We start from the raw sequence: 18,596 nt of genomic DNA, 5'->3' as shown, positions 1-18,596 counted from the left end.
CTCAAGTTTTAAAAGCTCGCTTACAGTAACTCCCGGCAAATTTCTAATATAAAACTTAAATGATCCACAAAAACTACTTTGTTGCTCGTTAGTCTAGTGTTCGAGTCTACATACTGGAGCAGGTTCGAAGCAACCTGTTGCTGCCTTCCTGGTCTTAATATTTCAATCATCAAAGTGCACATTCACACAACTGTAATAATGGTTTTCCTCCAGGTGTTTTGACTTATTTTTATATATATTTTTTTTTGGTAGCCTAATCTAATTTGCAGAACCTTCTGGAAGGGAAGAACAAACTGACCTACCTGGGCAGGTTTTTATTGAAACTTTCTTTAGATGCAATTGCAGAAAGCGTGGCAAAAATAAAAGGTAAAAAATAGTGAATATTAAAGGAAAAAGGTGCCGCACACGATCTTCAAGCTGCTGGCAAGAGTTGAATCTAGCCTCACTTCACTTCTTCTTCAACAAAACAATGCCAAACATGAAATGTTACCGGTTTGTGTTCTATGTGGAATGTATGATCCATTAAAAATCAACATGAGAGATGATCAATTTACCAGACGAAAACTTTGGCGGTCCAGGACCAGTGATGCAGCTGTTAGCATAGAAAATCACCTGGAGGGCTATCCATTGTCTTTCACTTTTGTTGCTAACTGTAATTCAACAATCCCACCAAGAAAACATAATGTTTTACTTTCAGGTTATACAAATTGTTTTAACATTTTAAGAATGAATTTAACATTTTAAGACTGACTACCTTTAAGTTTGGTGAAAGTGAGGCAAAATAACTAAAAAGGCTTCCAAGAAAGTTGAATTTTTTCCATCTAATTTTATGTACACTACAATACTGTAGAGTACTATTTTTCCCATTAAAATCTTTGCATGTCGCTAAACATTCAACATTCCCTTTTTAAGGAAATTTGGAAATGTGGAACATGTATAGTCATGGAACGTAAATACAGTAGTATCCTAAATATGTGAACATCTAGCTTTGTGTTGAAACTGTTTTACTCACAGACTACGCTTTCATGCAGTCAATATTCGGGTTAAGGTCAGAATTCCGTTTTTACAATCGAGGTAACACGTTTACATGCGTGGCGGAAAGAGTTACTCCTGTTTACATGCTCATTTGTGTTTGATTGGAATAACCCGTTTGGACCGCGACACACGGACAACGTAATTACGTAAATAATGTCATTTCTGCTTTTTACTTACTATATGTTCAATAAAAGACATTATAATGTCATCACCTTGCTAAATAAAGTAGTCGGGTTTCCTTCTCGCTCCAGAAGTGTGCTTCTTTGCTGCAAGCGTCATGTTTGTTGACAACGGCTTGAGTAATTCCGGTGGGTTACATGCCAGAAGAACGGACTTATATACTTGTATATACTGTATGTGTATATAGGCACAAAATGGCGTTTTCGCCGGAAAGACACAAAATAACGCGAACGACGCTCCTTAATCAAGTAGCACGGTGCTGCGCTTACAAGTCATGACTAAATAGATCAAGATTCCTTGCGAATCAAATAAGCGAAGAAAAAGAAAGGAAGACGAAGTAGAAAATAGCAAGCATGCGCACAGCAAAAAACAATGCGCCATTCAATCGTGGTATTCCGAACGCGTTTATATGAGCAAGAATTCCGGTTATAATAGGAGTTTTTTTCAAAACCCAAATAAGAGCATATTCGGGTTATTGCGCTTGTTTACATGACCTTACAAAATTTGGGTTTTAAAAGGGTTATTGCCTGCATGTTAGTGCACAATTGGAAAGGCTTATTTCTGGCTAAATGGCCGCAACAGGGTGTCCCTTTGAAAATGCAAATGAACAACGACTTGCAAATTAAATGTGTCGGCGCGCTTGTGTGTTCGGGGGAGTTCACCGAGGAGATGAAGTCCAGTCTGCAGCATCACTTGTGTCCCAATTAGCCATGCAGGCCTTTGAATGTGTTAAACCTTAGCAGAGCTTAATCATGTCATTAACAAGACGAGGGGGTTGGGGAACTGCCGGTCTGTTGCCACCTTCCTGCGCAAACAAAACCAAAGTCTCCACTTGATTTGTCTGGCACATTTGTGACCTCTAATTCAAGGAGAGTTTTGTCTACCTAAGGCATGTGGGTTTTATTTAGCCGCTCTAAATTCAAGTGTGTTATTTGCTGCCCGTGCGTGCTGTCCAGTGATGACTTTTCGGCTGCAGTTCCACGCTGGTCAAAACGTGGCAACTTGCTGTAATTGCTCATCAAATGATGCCTTTTTATTTCAACACACGAGAGATTGAACGGGACATATGGAATCAGACATCGGTGGTGAAAATAGAAGCCGCCACAATGTTGGTGTGCATCAGCGCTGTCTATTAGCTAAACACGCTTAAATCCTATTTTGTGGTAATCAACAGAAGCACTGGTGGAAAGATAACGATCGACCGGCCGCAGGCGTTCTTTTCCCTTCAGACTTGAAGAGTGACAGGCCTATTATGCGCTGCATGGGATTTATGCCATGATGGTTTTTGATGGCTCGAACGTCCGTGGTCGCCTGTAATGTTGTTCTATGGTAATGATGCCTTTGGACCACAAAGCTGCCTCGTGACTCCATCTTTTCTGCTGGAAAGTGATTGTTGACGGCTCCATTAAGAGGTGCAACAATTTTTCCTCCTTGGTTACATGCGCTCGCCAGCCAAGCGTATTTATGTCTTTGCCGTCAGTATAGGGATGGATTGAACTTACTTGCTTGATGTGAAATGACCTTGATACCACACCCAGCGCATGAAACACCAACATATGTGGCACCAAGCAATCAAACGGTGAAATGAAAAGCCGTCCTATGCATTCATTAGTGCTGCAAGCCCATCCGCACTGTCTAATGACAAACTGCCTTGTTGGGCATTGTAGGTACAGCATCTTGATGGATCAGCTTGCATTAGTAATGACCTTTTCCAAAGGCTGCATTGCCCTAACTTGGATGCTTGTGCGTACTCCTTTTTTTTCCCCTCCTTTTTACTCCGGCCTCACCTTGGGACTTAGTCAATGCTTCTCAATTATTTTTTGTTAGACTCCCCCCCAAAAAACACCTTTGTAGAGGAACTAACACTCCTTCTGTACTTGAACACGAGCGCTACTGCCACTTACTGTAATGGATGTGCAATTACACTTTATTCTGGTATGGCAAAAATAAAAAAATCCCCACCCCTCTATGTGAGAAGGACTGGACTTAATCCATCTCCTAATGCCACAACTGTCATCCCAAGAATAAACACTGCATGGATGGGCCTCTGAAATGATGGACAATTATCCATCAGTTCTACTTGGGACCACAAACTTTCTAACCAGATATATGACAAAAATGCTATTTTAAATATGGATGAAATACTTGCATACAACGTTGCTCTTAATATATTACATTTTTCAATGCATTTATGAAAGTACAACGAAGAGGAACAACAACAGCAAACCTACATTTAGTGCAAGAACACATTGTAACTCACTTATAATTTAAATGTTATTCCAAATTCGCAAAACAGGCCGACTCATGTTTTAGTAGGACGGTATAAGAACTAGTGTTAGCTAATTAAACCATGTCTGCCATCTAGTGGTAAATGATGATGTTACAACTGAGAACTACAGTTGACCCCCACATACTGGCATTTCAGCACCCATGGATAAAAGTGGCGATTTTTTGTTTTCCACCGCACCCGTTTCTCTGGAACCTCCCACCCCATTTTTTTCATGAAAAATGTACTGTGTATTAAATGTTCGTCATCATTTTTTGAAGAATGAGGGAAAAAATACACTTTTTTGAATTTTTGATAACGTATTGGGGGGAAAAAATGGTGCCAATCTGTGAGTAGGCTATTTATAAAAATATATATACAAAATAATAATAATAATAATATGCCTAATGGCAAAAAAAAAATTACCCACCAAGGTTTGTAATTTAGCTCTAGATACCACAAAAGGGCAGCCTTTTTTCCCCCTTAGACAAGCCTATGGCCTGACTAAATTATGTTGATCTTGTTAAATGATGATATAATTTGTCATCATTTGCGTGTTCCAAAAAATTGGAGATGAGACTTCTTTGTGGAAAGGCCCTTGCAAGGATGATTTATTACAGAGAATCTCCGGTCACACAACACTGAACATCACGTAAAAGGTGGAATTCCAGGGTGCGCGTGTGTCCCCTCTTTTGCGGAATACAGCTTTTAAAGAATCCAAATCAGTAAAAGAACACCTATTTCTCCTCCCATCATGAATAAGTAAAACAGATTGGTTCTCACACAATATGTTACACAATATTATTTTCGTACACAGTCCGCAGCTGTGTTCATCTTTTTAGACAAAATATACTCTCAGGGTACTTTTCGTACTTTTTTTCCCAAAACAATATCTCACAAACAAATTGAACTGGATTTAGAGTGGCCGTGAGTGATGGTGCGAACAGAGAATGTGTGTGTGTGTGTGTGTGTGTGTGTGTGTATGTTCTCTCAAAGCAGAATCTGAATTCTCACGAAGAGAATGTGTGTGCGCAAAACACTGAGAAGGAATTTTTAGACAAAAACAAGGTTAAGGTCAAATTATATTTCACCTACTCTACACATCTATAAAACATTTCAACATGGTTAATATATGAAATAAAGAATTAAAAATGTTAATAATGTATAACAATCTCCACACTTCAACATATGAGTTCCTTGTCAACAAAATGGCACCAAAACAATATTTTTTATATTAGACATAGTGGATTGATAAATTTGTTTCTGCTAATAATTCAGCAATAGGCAAATATGCCAATGCTCAACCGTGCCAAATGCAAAGTGTCTTCTGTTTATCATCTGGAACAGTTCAGAATCAGTTTTCATTTCATAATATTGAATTAAGATAGTGTGGAAACTGCTGGGAAAAAAAACATCAGACATAATGGAAATGATGTCTGAAGGTGATCAGTAAAGCAATTTATAACTATTTGATACTGCTCAAGCAATCTGTTGTGCTTTTCCTGTCACTGTCAGTACTTCCACCCAACAAATGCAAACTACATTTTTAAACATTTTTCTCTTTAATACTTGGCTGACAGCTGCCTTTAACAATAGGATAAGATGGATGTGACCCCTGGGGTTTGTATCTTTTGACACGTGTTTTTCACAGTGGGACTTGTGGCAGTAATTGCTTCCGAGGGGTCCCTAATCCGTTTTTACACTGCGCATTGCACATCCAAAGCGGGAAACATGATTTTGTTTTGACACGTGTCCTCTTTTCATCTTTGCTCTTTGTGATTGGCCTGTTTATCTGGGCTTGGACTCTTGGAGAGGGAGGCTTTTTTTTTTGTCTTTTGCTTCCTATGTTGAGTCATCACACGTATACTTTTGTTTTGTTTTCATCAGTCCGTGCCAAGATTCAAGTTCCACAATTGAAATTCCAATTAATAATACCAATCAGTTTCTCACATGAAGCCCGTCTCTTCTATTGCGAGCATCATAAAGACTTGAATTAGAATTTTAATATCCGCTGTTTTGCTCAGCTTTGGCTCATCATCTCAAGCTGAATTGCAGAGTGAAAACAATTTCTTGCCAATAAAACAGTATTTCTGAGAATGTTTTTTTTGAGACAAGAACCACTAAAGAAACATCAGTTACACTCGTGAATGTAAAACGGGTTCTTGCAGTCTCCCAGAATCTGTTCTTCAATCCGTGGTTGGTGCTAAAATTAGCATTGAGTTTATATCACTGCTGTGAAGAATTTGCTCTCAAACTGTGTATAGGCCTTGAAAAGCTGCAGTCGTGTTGTTGCACAACACAAGACCATCCTGACTGCCTGTGTTAGACTGTGAATACTAATACACGTTCACTTGTTTGATGCTTCATGGAAGACACATTTTTGTCGTTGACAAGTATGTACAAGAATGCTCCTTAGGTATGGAAGACCAAAACTGCCAAAATTAAAAATAAATGACTAAATAAATAAATAAACAAATGACTAAAAGTGAAAATAAAAACGAATATCAAAAATATAATAAAAAATTTTAATACAAAAAATAAATAGAAATGGAAATAAAAACAAGAAAAAATATATATCACGAAAAAAATAAAAAAATAAAAGTGAAAACAAATACAAACATCAAAACAAGATTGAAAAAATAAAAATAAATACAAACATAAATGTCGAATTAAATAAAAAAATAAATGTATAAATAGAATTAAATATCAATCAATAAAAACACTTTGCTCTCACGTTTATTTATTTCATGCTGCAGATGCTCTGTCAGGTCGAAATGTTATTCAAATGAGGGGGCAGTCCTAAGCGTGTTGTGGTTTGGGCTCCGCTGTTGCAGGACTCCAAAAAGGGTGTGTACTCTAAACTGATGTTTGGTGCATAGGCACAAACAACAGTCAGGACCCGTCCCTCCACCCAAAGGCGACCAGGCGCTCGCCAACGAGCCCCACCTCCGGGCCTGGCTCCAGAGGGGGGTCCCAGTGACCTGCGTCCAGGCAAGGGAAACGTAAGACCATTTATTGTATTCATCATTAGGGGTCTTTGAGCCATGCTTTGTCTGGCCCCTTACCTAGGACCCGTTTGCCATGGGTGACCCTGCCAGGGGCATAAAGCCCCAGACAACATAGCTCCTAGGATCATTGGGACACACAAACTCCTCCACCACGGTAAAGCGCCAGCTCACGGAAGAGTAATATCATTTACCTATGAAATTGTTTATTGTACATCTCTGCAGAACATTCTATCCATATTATCATTAAAGGAAACAGAAAAGAGAGAACAAAGAATAACTTTGTTAACAAGATTTGAAGTGCATCAATTTGCCTGAAATGTAAAAATAAAGAGCAGCACTGCTATGCTATGATATTCTTGCTCGCGCCTTACAAATGCTCCTACTTTGTGTTTGTGTGCTATTTGCATAATTCTGGATTGCAATGCTCGTAACCAAAAAGATCAAATATTCCTGATCAGTCTTTGGAAACTGCAACTTTTACCAAAGTTTTCACTTTATTGTCCAAAGGCACTACTAATACAGTATGTATCCATAGTCTGTTGAACAAAATGGTTGACAGGAACTGCATGAGCAGTGCTGGTTCTGGTTTTACAGCAAGCCATTGTTAATGTTATTAATGAGTGCATGGGTCTGCACGCTGGGGTCAAGCCTGGGGATTTCTTTCATCTTTCTCTGCAAAGTTTTCAAAGTGCGAGCAAAGAATAATTGTTCTTTTGCTGCCAGGCTTCCCCTACAGCTACTATGGGAAAAAGCACATTAGCACCACACAGAATGGATGTCGTCTTCATTATAAGCGGATTGTCCAGATGCCACACTTTAATCACCAGATCCATGTCCTGCTTATTTAATGGAATTTTCAGAATTTCTGATATGAAACGCCCCAAACTATTTGCATATCTGTTTCATTGGCTTGACAATCTAATCTACAGCCTTGTTTGTCGCCTTCCTTTGCAAAGTTAGATTAATAAAGGAGAATTCGTCAGAAGGCATATCTACGATTAAAGTAAGGGGGGAGGGAATCGAAAACAAAAACATCTCCCTGACAATGCATGTTTTACAGCTCACCGACAGCCGCTCAAATTAAGTGATGCAAACACGCCAAATTGAATCAATTTGCCGCCTCTAAATGGATGCGATGCGCGGCGCCTGAATGCTCGAATGAATCCGAGAGAATTTCTGCGTTTAATAATGTTGTTTTTGTTTGCGCCTTTCTTGTCCTCGCTCACTTGATGAAGCTTCCAGAAGATGGGGCGTGAAGAGGATATCAGATAACAAGGCGGCGGCGCATGCTCGGGGAACGAAGCGACGGGCCGTGCTGCAGCACAACGGAGGATGGCGCGTAGGGGAGTGGAGCATATCAAACGGATAAGAAGCCATGTGGAAAATGCGTGATGCAAAACCATGCGTGGACTTATCCCAAAACTCCAAATAGGAGCAACATTCCTTACTGACAGACGCGCCTAAACGCTTGCTGATTTTTCAGAGGGACAAGTCTGCAGAGGTGGCAAAAGTACTCACTGTAGTACAAGTACAGATAAAAAAAATACAATAAAATAAAAAAAAGACGACTGATTCAGCTTCTGTTCATGAGTAAAAGTAAAAAATCAAAAGTCACAATTCATCACAACTGAACCCACCCCCCCCCCCCCCCCCCCACACACACACACACACACACAAAGTAGGGGTCGCAAATCTGCAAAAACTCTGTATCTTGTGACATGGACCTTTAAATAGATCTGTTATTAAAAAGCGTATCAGTACTTGTACTGGTATCGGTCTGAAAAATTGTGTTATCAAACATAACAATATTACTTTGTAGTTGTTTGTCATAGAATAAAGAATATAGGCCTGTTAGCATAGTTATAATAGTTAAATGTTATAAGCACTAAAACATCAATGCTAGTTTAGTTAGCTTAGCTATGAGTTTAGCCTCATGTATTAGTGTTAAACTAGTGGATTTTTGTAAGACAAAGTTGTGTGGTTGAATACACATATTTCTTTTGTCAAAAGTTGTGACTGCAAGTGTCTCATTGTTGTTGACATATTGATTGTGAGTTTTGCAGACAACACATAACGACCAACATGGAATGCAAAGCTTCCAACAGCGCAGACACATTGACAGACCCGTGATTAAATCAAGAGCGGCGGCCACGTTGTTGACAACAATGATGATAACGCTGCGGGCACTTATCAACGTTGCCGCCAATCTCCCCGCCGCGCACATTTCCAAGTAGATGTCGCCGGATGCTGATGGGGTGAATCAATCTGAACCAAAACCAAAGCGTTTATCATCAAAACTGAGCGGGCACCTCGCGCTGACTTTTGAATAATTGTTTCTAAGCGTTATGCTTTGGCTGTCAGTCACGACTACGGCACGTTGGCTGTAATACATCTGCATTAAGGCGACCGCTGGCACTTTGTCACGTACGGCGCGCCGTAAGCCGTTAAATACATAAATCGGATTTAAATGAACACACACCCCACTTGTCTCGCTTGCTTTGCGGAGTCATTCATCTCCCAACTCCGTGATTCTGTTATGCAGTCCAATTGACAAGTAATCCATTGCTGCTGTCCTTGTTGTCAACATTAAGGTCATTGCAGCCTTGCATTAAGCCAATTCACATACAGCATTGAAGCACTTTGGTATATACGCCATACATGTAGGACTACAGTGAACCATTTCTTAATTGCTTGTGATAGTTTTTTTTAAATGGGTCCCAGTGGTTTATGGGAGCTTCAAACTGTCTCCAGTTTGTGTTACCACCACAGGTTCTCATTGTAGGGTCATGGGGCAATCTCAAAATTGTGAAATAGGAATGATCATACATTCTAAACCAGTGGTTCTTAAACTGGGATTGATTGAATCCCAGGGTTCGGTGAGTCGCAAGGATTTGGCGGAGGTCAAGACACACCCACCCCTTGGCCTATCTGTGCTGCAGGGAATTTGGTGTGCTCAGTAGTCGACTTGTGGGGATTTCTTTATTATTATAATCTCTCATACTAACCATGTCGAACCAAAAAAGAAAGTGAACTACAGTCTAGCAGGAGACCCCTGTACTGTCTTCTGCAATTGCATATCTATGAACAAAAGGACTCTGTTGTCACTCTTAATCCCAGCACCTTCCCTGGTTGATAATCCTCCCTTTTCAGCAGAATCACTTTGAATCCTTTGTTACACACTTTCAAACCTGTTCAGCACCTGTCAGGGTCCAATCTCTGCAAATATAATACTTTTTTTTTTTTTTAAAAGAAGTGCACTCAGGCTTTAAATAGATTACAGCTCATTATCCCCAATTACATTTGAGAATAAGCTTGGAAATGGAGAGTAAACCGCTGCCCTGCTCCAACGTCTTTCATGGAACTTTTACTGGAATGGGATTATTTGTCTTAATTAATACGTTTGGGGTGGGTGGATGGTGGAGCTGATATTACAAGGTCAAGATGAAAATGTAAACACACATACAGATCTCTTTCAAACTGCATAAAATGTGAAACTAATCGAGGGACCGAGCCCTGCTCGTACTCAAGGTGAACCTGGGCAAAGTTCAACAAGAAGAAAACGTGTTCAAAAGGTCTGTGACACTTGAAGTCCTTCTCTCAGTTGGTGTCTCAGTTGGTGTGGCCTTTCCGTTTTCTTCATTGAGCTGTCGCAGTGACCTACCTCTGTGATCGCATTTGTTTTTACCTGACACTGGAGGACATTTCATCATGACAAGTATTGGAGCATGGAAATATCACACAAGTCTGCATGGTTCTAATCTGCAGACAAAAATTAAACCAGTTCATAATCATTTAGTTTTATGGAAAAACAATTCATGGGCAAAAGTCATATTTTCGTTTATAATGTGACATTACCAACCACTGTTCTGACTTTGTGCATTTTGTTGCAAATTAGGAGCATTTGGATCTAGATTCATATTGATGCATTTTGAGATTTGTTGTGGTCATCTATGATCAGGCATTAGTTGTTCATCGCACATTGAAAATACGTCGTTCCGGTTTTTGTTTTCTTTCTACATTTTATCTCAGACATTGTAATACTTTGTTAAATTTCTAAACATTGCACCATATAAACCATCAGTATGGTGAAATACAGCCAAGCTCTCCTGGCGTCTCAAAGTGCCTGCAGCCACCTCGATTGTGCTGAACGTGAGCATTAACATCTTGTCGTGTCCATCAGCGCAGTGCCGGTTGATAAGTTACCTCTCCGTGCACACTTGACAGATACAAGCGCTGTTTTTATACCCTGTCAATAAAAGTGATTTACCAGGGAATCCATACGACGCCTGCCCATGTGCTGACACTTGGTTGTCTTAAATTGATAGCGACCAACATACTGTACATTTGTAGCTTTAACATTTACACTGGCAGTCATTGACTGAAGCAACAGACATTTCCTCAAGAGGAATTTTTGGATGACATTTACAGTCAAGGAAAATTGTAGGCTTGCAGAAATATTTCTCATAAATGTTACACCATCGTCAAGAATCATCAGTCCGAAGCATTACAGGACATTATCTCCAAACATGTCTTTACCCTAATAAGGGGATGTTGGAAATGTTCACACAGTTCACCTTTGACCTTTGTTATAATTTCAGAGGGAATTTCCCCTATTCTTTTATTCAAATTTTGCATCACTGGGAGGTTGGGGGAGGGAAAAAACAAAAAAACATCTGTTCTACCACTATTATCCATCTGTCGCCTTTGTTCCTCCCTATTTCCTTTAATGGATTCCTCCTCTTCGCCTACAACATGCAATAACCATCATCTTCCATGCCAATGAGCCATTTAGTCAGACTGCTGGCTCAAAATGGTGGCACTTTATCTGTTGCAACTGTGTAGGTTGGACAGGCAATGAGTGGCTGGAACCCTCCTAAGGAAGTCATTTGGGACATTCTTCTTGACCTCCATGGCCAGGAATTCTTGAAGCGTAGATGCTAGGTAGTTAGTGACCACTAACCATGAGAAATTCCTGCTTAATGAACTTGTATTTTTGCATCCATACTTATCGGCAAAATTAAATGTATTATTTATTTTTTGCTTGACGGTAGGGTGGCCTCCATTGGCCAGCTGCCCACACACACGCTATCTTGCGGGACCGAAGTGACATTTGCTGATAAATTTGCATGCTGCAGCTCATTAGCTAATTAGCAATCTACATAGCCCTCAGTAAAGTACAGTTAACTTTGTCCTCAGGTGAAGGATTCTCCTGTGGCTTGTTTAACAAGCTTACAAACTAGATGAGACCAGTCTTAAAGTTAAATTTGTGTTTTGGTGAGTGCTAATAGGCAGTGGAAGTCAACAGGTCTTGCAATACTTTGTATGCAGTTATAAATATAAAATAAATATAGTACTTCATTAAAATTGTTAAGCAATTATTTATATAAATAAAAAAAAAAAATATATATATATATATATATATATATATATATATATACACACACAGACACACAGACACACACTTGTCTTTGTATCATCGTGTGGACATCTCATTGACATAATGCATTTCCTAGCAGCTTCTCCTAACCTCAACCATGAAAAAATGTTTGCCTACCCTAATTCCTTCCCCTAACCTCAACCATAATCCAATTCAAACCTAAACTCTAAAATCTTGACCCTCAAAAAGAGGTCTGAACTTGTGGGGACCATCAAAATGGGCCACAATGTAGCAAAGACAAAGGCTCACAGACACACACACACACACACACACATAAATATATATATATAAAAAACAAAAAATATTATACAATAATTGCCCCAAACGGTTTGTAATTGTCTTTAGATGTGACACAAGATGACAGCAAAACAATATTTTTATATTAGACATGGCTTTGGCGTGAGCACTAAAGCAGTGAATATGTTTTTCAGAAAATAACTGTATATAATTTAATCCAAATCGCTGAGTTATTGATTCCAAACTGCTGTGTCTGTGTCTTCAACTCTGCATTTTGACAACTTAAAATACCTTAAATTGAACATCTAGCCGTTACCAGATGTTTATTTCCTGCCAATTACGAGCCAGACCCTCATCTTTTTTTTTGTACCATCATCATACAGACATAGCAGACATTTTTCCGAAAGCATAAAGCAAAGCTAAAGGTGGCTTTGCCAAAATCACAGCGACGTCATCATTAGTCACGTGTCTTCTTTAGCTGTGAATCTTGCTCCTCCTCTAGCAGCATCATTTATATTTACATCAGCAATAAAAGTCATTGTTGTGTAGCCCACTCTAAATCTGAGGCCTGCTACTGTCGCTGATGACGAAGGAAAACATAAAGCATCCCTCGCAGTGATGGAGAGCTCACGATGTTTTTATTGGACCGCTGGCAAAAGCACCGCTCGCTCGTCACGTTGTGTCCAACTGTCGTGTGATTCGACTTGAGGCATCATCATCCAATAAAAATCCAGATGAATAATGACTTCACACGCTGCTATGTGAATTTGAAAGGACATGTTTATTGAGATGACGACTGATGTCTGTGATGTTTTGGTTTTCCTCATTTACTGTCAATGTTGCCTGTTTGACTTGTACATAACAAGCCAAAACAAAAGACCCATAACATTTTATTGTGTTCACCAAATTTGTATGTACAGGGACGCTACACAACTTTTTGTGGTTTAGCTAGATAGGTAGCATTTTTTGTAGTTTCCGATATGAGTTGCTCATCACAGGACATCTGCATGCAAAAGCGAAGCTAGACAGAGGTCAAGGCGTTAAAAGAACTTTACTTTGACTTAATGCGTGCTTACCTTGGACGGGTCGTGCGATAGTGCTGATTTCAAGCTAAAAGCGCGGGCAGCAGCCAGCGGTGGGGAGAGTGTCAGCAGCCAATTGCTCCGCAGGCCAAACCAAGAGGAGTCCTTGCCATGTGGGGCGCCTGAGGCGAGGCTGAAAGCAACTCACTGAACCCCCCCTCTTTATTATCTGACATCGTATGTCGTCACTCATACAGTAATTCCCCTCCTCCATTGTTGTAGAAGTAAGGCTCTTGTGTTAAAGTGAGTAACTTTTCCAGGTAATGATGGGGAAACAGAGCATATATTGTAAAGTTTGATAAATATCTGGTGTTCCCATTTTTGGGTCTTGTCTTGTATTTCTAGTAAATATTTTGGCTCGTCGTCGTCGTCGTCGTCGTCTTCTTCCGCTTATCCGGGGTCGGGTCGCGGGGGCAGCAGCTTTAGCAGGGAAGCCCAGACTTCCCTCTCCCCAGCCACTTCAGCCAGCTCATCCGACGGGACCCCAAGGCGTTCCCAGGACAGCCGAGAGACATAGTCTCTCCAGCGTGTCCTGTCCATATTTTGGCTCGTTAATTTGAATTCTTGTCGCCATGTCTGGGGCAGATATGACGTCACCTCATTGACAGGCTGTCACTCTCACCCATTTGTTACTAATGAGTGAGATGTCAGATCACTTGCCTATGGATAGAAGTCTGTCATCTAGTCATGATTATTTATTATTATTTATTGAAATGCAAAGGATATAACCTGACCCGACTTCAGGCTTGCATATGCCGGGAGAATACTTGCCTACTTAGTCAGCAGTCACGGATTGATGGACCTTCCGTGTGTATTGACTGGAGAGTTGTGAGAATAACTCAGATTAGTCAAGAAATGCCGTGTTTAATTGGAGGAGCTCGGCTGACCTGAGATGGCATCCAATGAGGTGGCATCACGGCCTTGATCCTGTCCGGTAAATATCACTACGAGCAGTAGCTATCATGGCGTCTCCACAAATACGTTCCAGGAAGCTATTACAAGCTTGCTTGAATACAACCAAAGTGACAAAAAATACAGTTTTTCTTGATAACCCATTTCTACTTCTATTTCTGAGCACCACATGTACACTTTAAAACTTTGGTGGTAATTCCTTATAAAAGTAAAACACAATCTAATTTAGTAAAAGACTGAATGAATTTTGCTAATGTTGTGCCTGACTAATATTACAAATATTTGTTTTCAAATCTAGGGCATAAAAGTGAAAAGCTGTCAGAAAAATAAATAAGTAAGTAGAATGCAGGTACCTGAAAAATCTATTTACACAATTTTTTTTTTGTGACTGCTTCTATTTATTGTTCCACTCCACATGATTTCAAGTTCCTGCTCAAGTGAAAGCCCCTGTAGCAGGAAGCTGCAAAATGTGTCTTCCACTAAACTTTTTTGTTACAAGTTCAAATCAGTTTATCGACTTTGCCTAGCTCGGGTAGAAGTGTGCTGCATGGAAATGAGCTGGCTTTTTTTTTTTTTAATGGCTTGCGGACTTAATGCAAGAGGGATGCATTTTGGGTGTCTATCTTCTCCTGATTTACATGTGATAGCAGTGGCAAGGATAAATATTTTTAGTTGGTGATGGGGGGAACAGATGTCTGTTTAAATGTCATGTTTGTCGCCGAGGCTGCGCTGACATTTCCGTCCCAGACTTTCACCTCTCGGATTTGTTTCGCCGTGACTCATTTAGCGGAATCCGCTTGAGTCAGAACCGCAGTTGTGAATAAATATAATCTAATTGATAGCTGACCTCTCACATTAACTAGTAATTGGGACCCAAACACGGGCGGAGACGCGACTTAACTGTTTGTGTATGCATCCGCACTATCCTTTTCGCCCTCCTTGCATGTAAACTGCCTTGGCTGTGCGTGTCTGATTCCTGATGCATATGCAGTTGGGACAGCTGGTGGCCGCGGATATTGATAATGGCATTGGGGACGCTCAGCTTCTTGTCTTATTAATCACACCAGGCTGAGCAGTGACCTTTCCCCAAGCCCACTGCTTGGGGCTCAGCCGTATCCCTTGCTTCCTCCCGCGCGCCCCCTCCCCCCCATGGCAGTAAGAGGCTGACATCACTCAGCCGGCGTCCGCTAATGTCAGCCCCGAGCCTGGCCGCGGCGGCTCACCGGCCCTGCCTGGCGCCCCGGACACGGCCCAGGATGACAGAGACATTGATCATTCGGGAAGCAAGTGTTGTCTGGTGGTGGCTGGGTTGGGAGGGGGCTGGTTGGGGCTGTGCGTGCGTGTGTGTGTATGTGTGTGTATGTGTGTGTTGGAATATAACACCAATTGTGACTGGTGAGCCTAATTACAACTCACATCTGGGCCCTAATGAGCAAATCAACACCCATTATTGATCAATGATCAACTGGCCTTGAGCTGCTCTCTGATTGGTTGGGAGGATTCACATGGGCTGCTTGCTTACACGGCTAGGAGCAACTAATTACTCATTGAGAAAACTCACATGAATCAGTTTATTAGTGCTAAACGCTAACTTGGCACATTGGGAATTTGGATGCAATGAAGAGAAATGAAGAGATGGGGTCACATTATCTTTACAATAATAATGTCCATCTTTTCTTTTTAGGGTTGGCAGAAGCCCATTTTGGCAAAGCAACACAATAATGTTGCATTGAGGCAAAAAAAAAGAAGACAACCCAGTGATGCAAATGCTGCAAATATGGAAAAGCTGAAAGTAATCAATACACCCCACTCCAAAATATTTATAATGTCCTATATTTCTAATTAATTTGAACTGTAAACATATCACAACCCAATATAAAAAAATATATCTGACACGCACGCACGCAAAGTTGAAACCGTTTGGCTTTGTCTATTTATTTTAATTATTTCTTTCATTTCAGAAAGCCTACACTAGCTACAGGTTTAAAAGTGAAAACATTTGGTGATTTTCATACCTCAATTAAAAATGACTTATTACTTCGTCTGGCCTGCAGGCAAAAAATGCAGCAAAAATTATCCTCCTGAAGGCACACCGCTACTGTGCTTTTCCCAGCCCTGTCCGCGTAGCAATGTGTGTTCGCGCATGCGTAGTCAGTTACCCAGTAAAAAAGTCCTTTACGCAAATAGGCAGATCGCGATGTAACCTTTTTACGTCGCTGTATTATTCCTATGCGAACGTACGTTCGCACAGTGCATTTGTGAATTCAAAACACACTTAGTGCACAGCAAATCGGTAAGATGACGCCACTCTGGAGAATATAATACTATATTTCACGCCTTTCTTTTGAGGAAAAACGCCATCTTTTGAAGGATGGGAGACCAACGCCTTAGCTACCGGAAGGGACAGATAATTTTTTGTTCTTTTCACAAAGAATGGTGCAAAAGGAAAGATTGGCTTTGTGGATGTGCTTCGATTGACTGGCTGTTTCACTTTACATGGTGTTTGGCATTGCTATTGCTAGCTTGATTTTGTTAGGAATTCGGCTGTTTTACAGGGAGATATTCACTTTGTTACATTCTTTCCGGGCGTCCAGGCGGGTTTGAAATGGTCTGTTTTTCGTTGTGCGGCAAATGGGAGGCAGAGTGCACTGCAAAGTTGGCTGTCGGTGGTTTAACTTCTACCCATACAGAGGAGGTATATGTTAAAATAGTTTAAATGTATGGCATCTTGTAAATGAGTATCAAGTATCTCGAGTTCAGGCTGAGTGTCCTCTTTTTTGGGAAATTAAAACATGGTCACCCTAGGATACGTTGTACACTCGCCTGCCGACACACACATTTGTAATTGGTGTGTGCGTCTCAATTTGCGACTGCCTGCCTACCCAAGCATAGAGCTCACTGCACGTCACTGTTCATGTATCGTATAATTCGCTCCATTCATGGCGTCTTGGGAACAAATGCGGCAACTTACCAGCCAGCCGCGGCCCAGCCTGGACCAGTTTGAGTGGACGTGGGGCGGGAGTGGACCGAGGCGGCAATAGTAGACGGCGGATGGTCGGCCTCTCAGACGAGCCGCTGCCACCTGCTTGCCGCAAGCGCCATTGCCGGTCGTCCCACAGCTTCGGGCCGGCTGGGCTCTTGCAAGTCGGCCGCACCCTCGGCCTCGTTCGCCGCAAGCGCTCTCTCTCTCCGGTAATGATCCTTCCGGAGGTTTACCTACGGAAACCTTGTTCCTTGTCACTGCCATTTCCACATTCCAAGCACCCCCTCGAGTTGTCTTTAATTCCTTCGTTCCCGCTGCTTGTATCAAATAAGTAACATCCACTTCTTTTTCCTTCCCTTGTGTTGGTGATATAAGTGGCTAAATTAAAAGTAGCCCATGCGTCCACATCTAAAGCCCTAAATAAACGAGTACTCTAGGCAGGAAAACCCCCGGATTTTTCATACTCGAGGTTCCTGTGGCGGTCAATAAATTCAAAATAACCATTTTAGCTGTTAGTTCCTAACCGAAAAACGGTCACAAGAGCAGGTCCGATACCAGTATCGATATCAACTGCGAGTACCGATATCATGAAATAAGTCTGGCATCAGCCCGATACCTATACCTGGTATTGGCACTCATCCATTTTGTGAACCTCTTGAGTAATTAGGCGATTTTGTGCATTTGAACGATCCCCAATGAGAGAGGACTTCATTTTTTTGTTAACATCAGCTTAATTTATCAACAAATGAAACAAAAATTGTTGGCACTCTTATCTCTTGCACATGTTGTATTGATCAATAACTTTTTGTGGGTTACCGGCTCCGATGAACTGAGCGTGCAGCTATGCTCGGGGTCCGTCATACATGACGTATTTGTGGTTATTGTCCAATGGCACGGTTTAGATAGCGCCTTGACAACCTGTAATGTTTAAGCGATGTTGTAGTTTATACCTTATGTTTAAATATTACTACTCACATTGACACATTTATTGCTAAAATAACACTTTTGTACATCAGTCACTTTCAGAAAGGTAACATGTGTAAACGTCGTTAAAGTTCGTCTTTAAACTTTACTGGGAATAGTCCTTGTTGTCACTTCTTTTGAAAAGTCATGCCTTCTCCTTAAAATTTAAGGCTTCTCTAACATTAATGTCTAAATGTCATTGCGAACTTTGCACATAATAAATATGACAGACTTCCCACATTTGATCTACAAAGTGTTGTTTTTTTCCGCTTGAACAACCAAGGAAAAAAAAAATTCCTAATAGTCTGCATAATGTCACAAAAATTAGCTACATAATTACACGCCCACATTTGTTGAAACTGTTTTCTAGCTAACAACATGGACTGCTGTATAAATTAGGTGTTTCTGTGGACAGACCAATTGGTAGAAGTAGCAGAAGAGGCTTTGCATAACCTTAAAAACAAAGTTTTTTACATGTTATGTGGATAGCTTA

Source organism: Vanacampus margaritifer, chromosome 15 (assembly GCF_051991255.1).
Source record: "Vanacampus margaritifer isolate UIUO_Vmar chromosome 15, RoL_Vmar_1.0, whole genome shotgun sequence".
NCBI lineage: Eukaryota > Metazoa > Chordata > Actinopteri > Syngnathiformes > Syngnathidae > Vanacampus > Vanacampus margaritifer.
Note: the sequence above shows the minus strand (reverse complement) of the source record.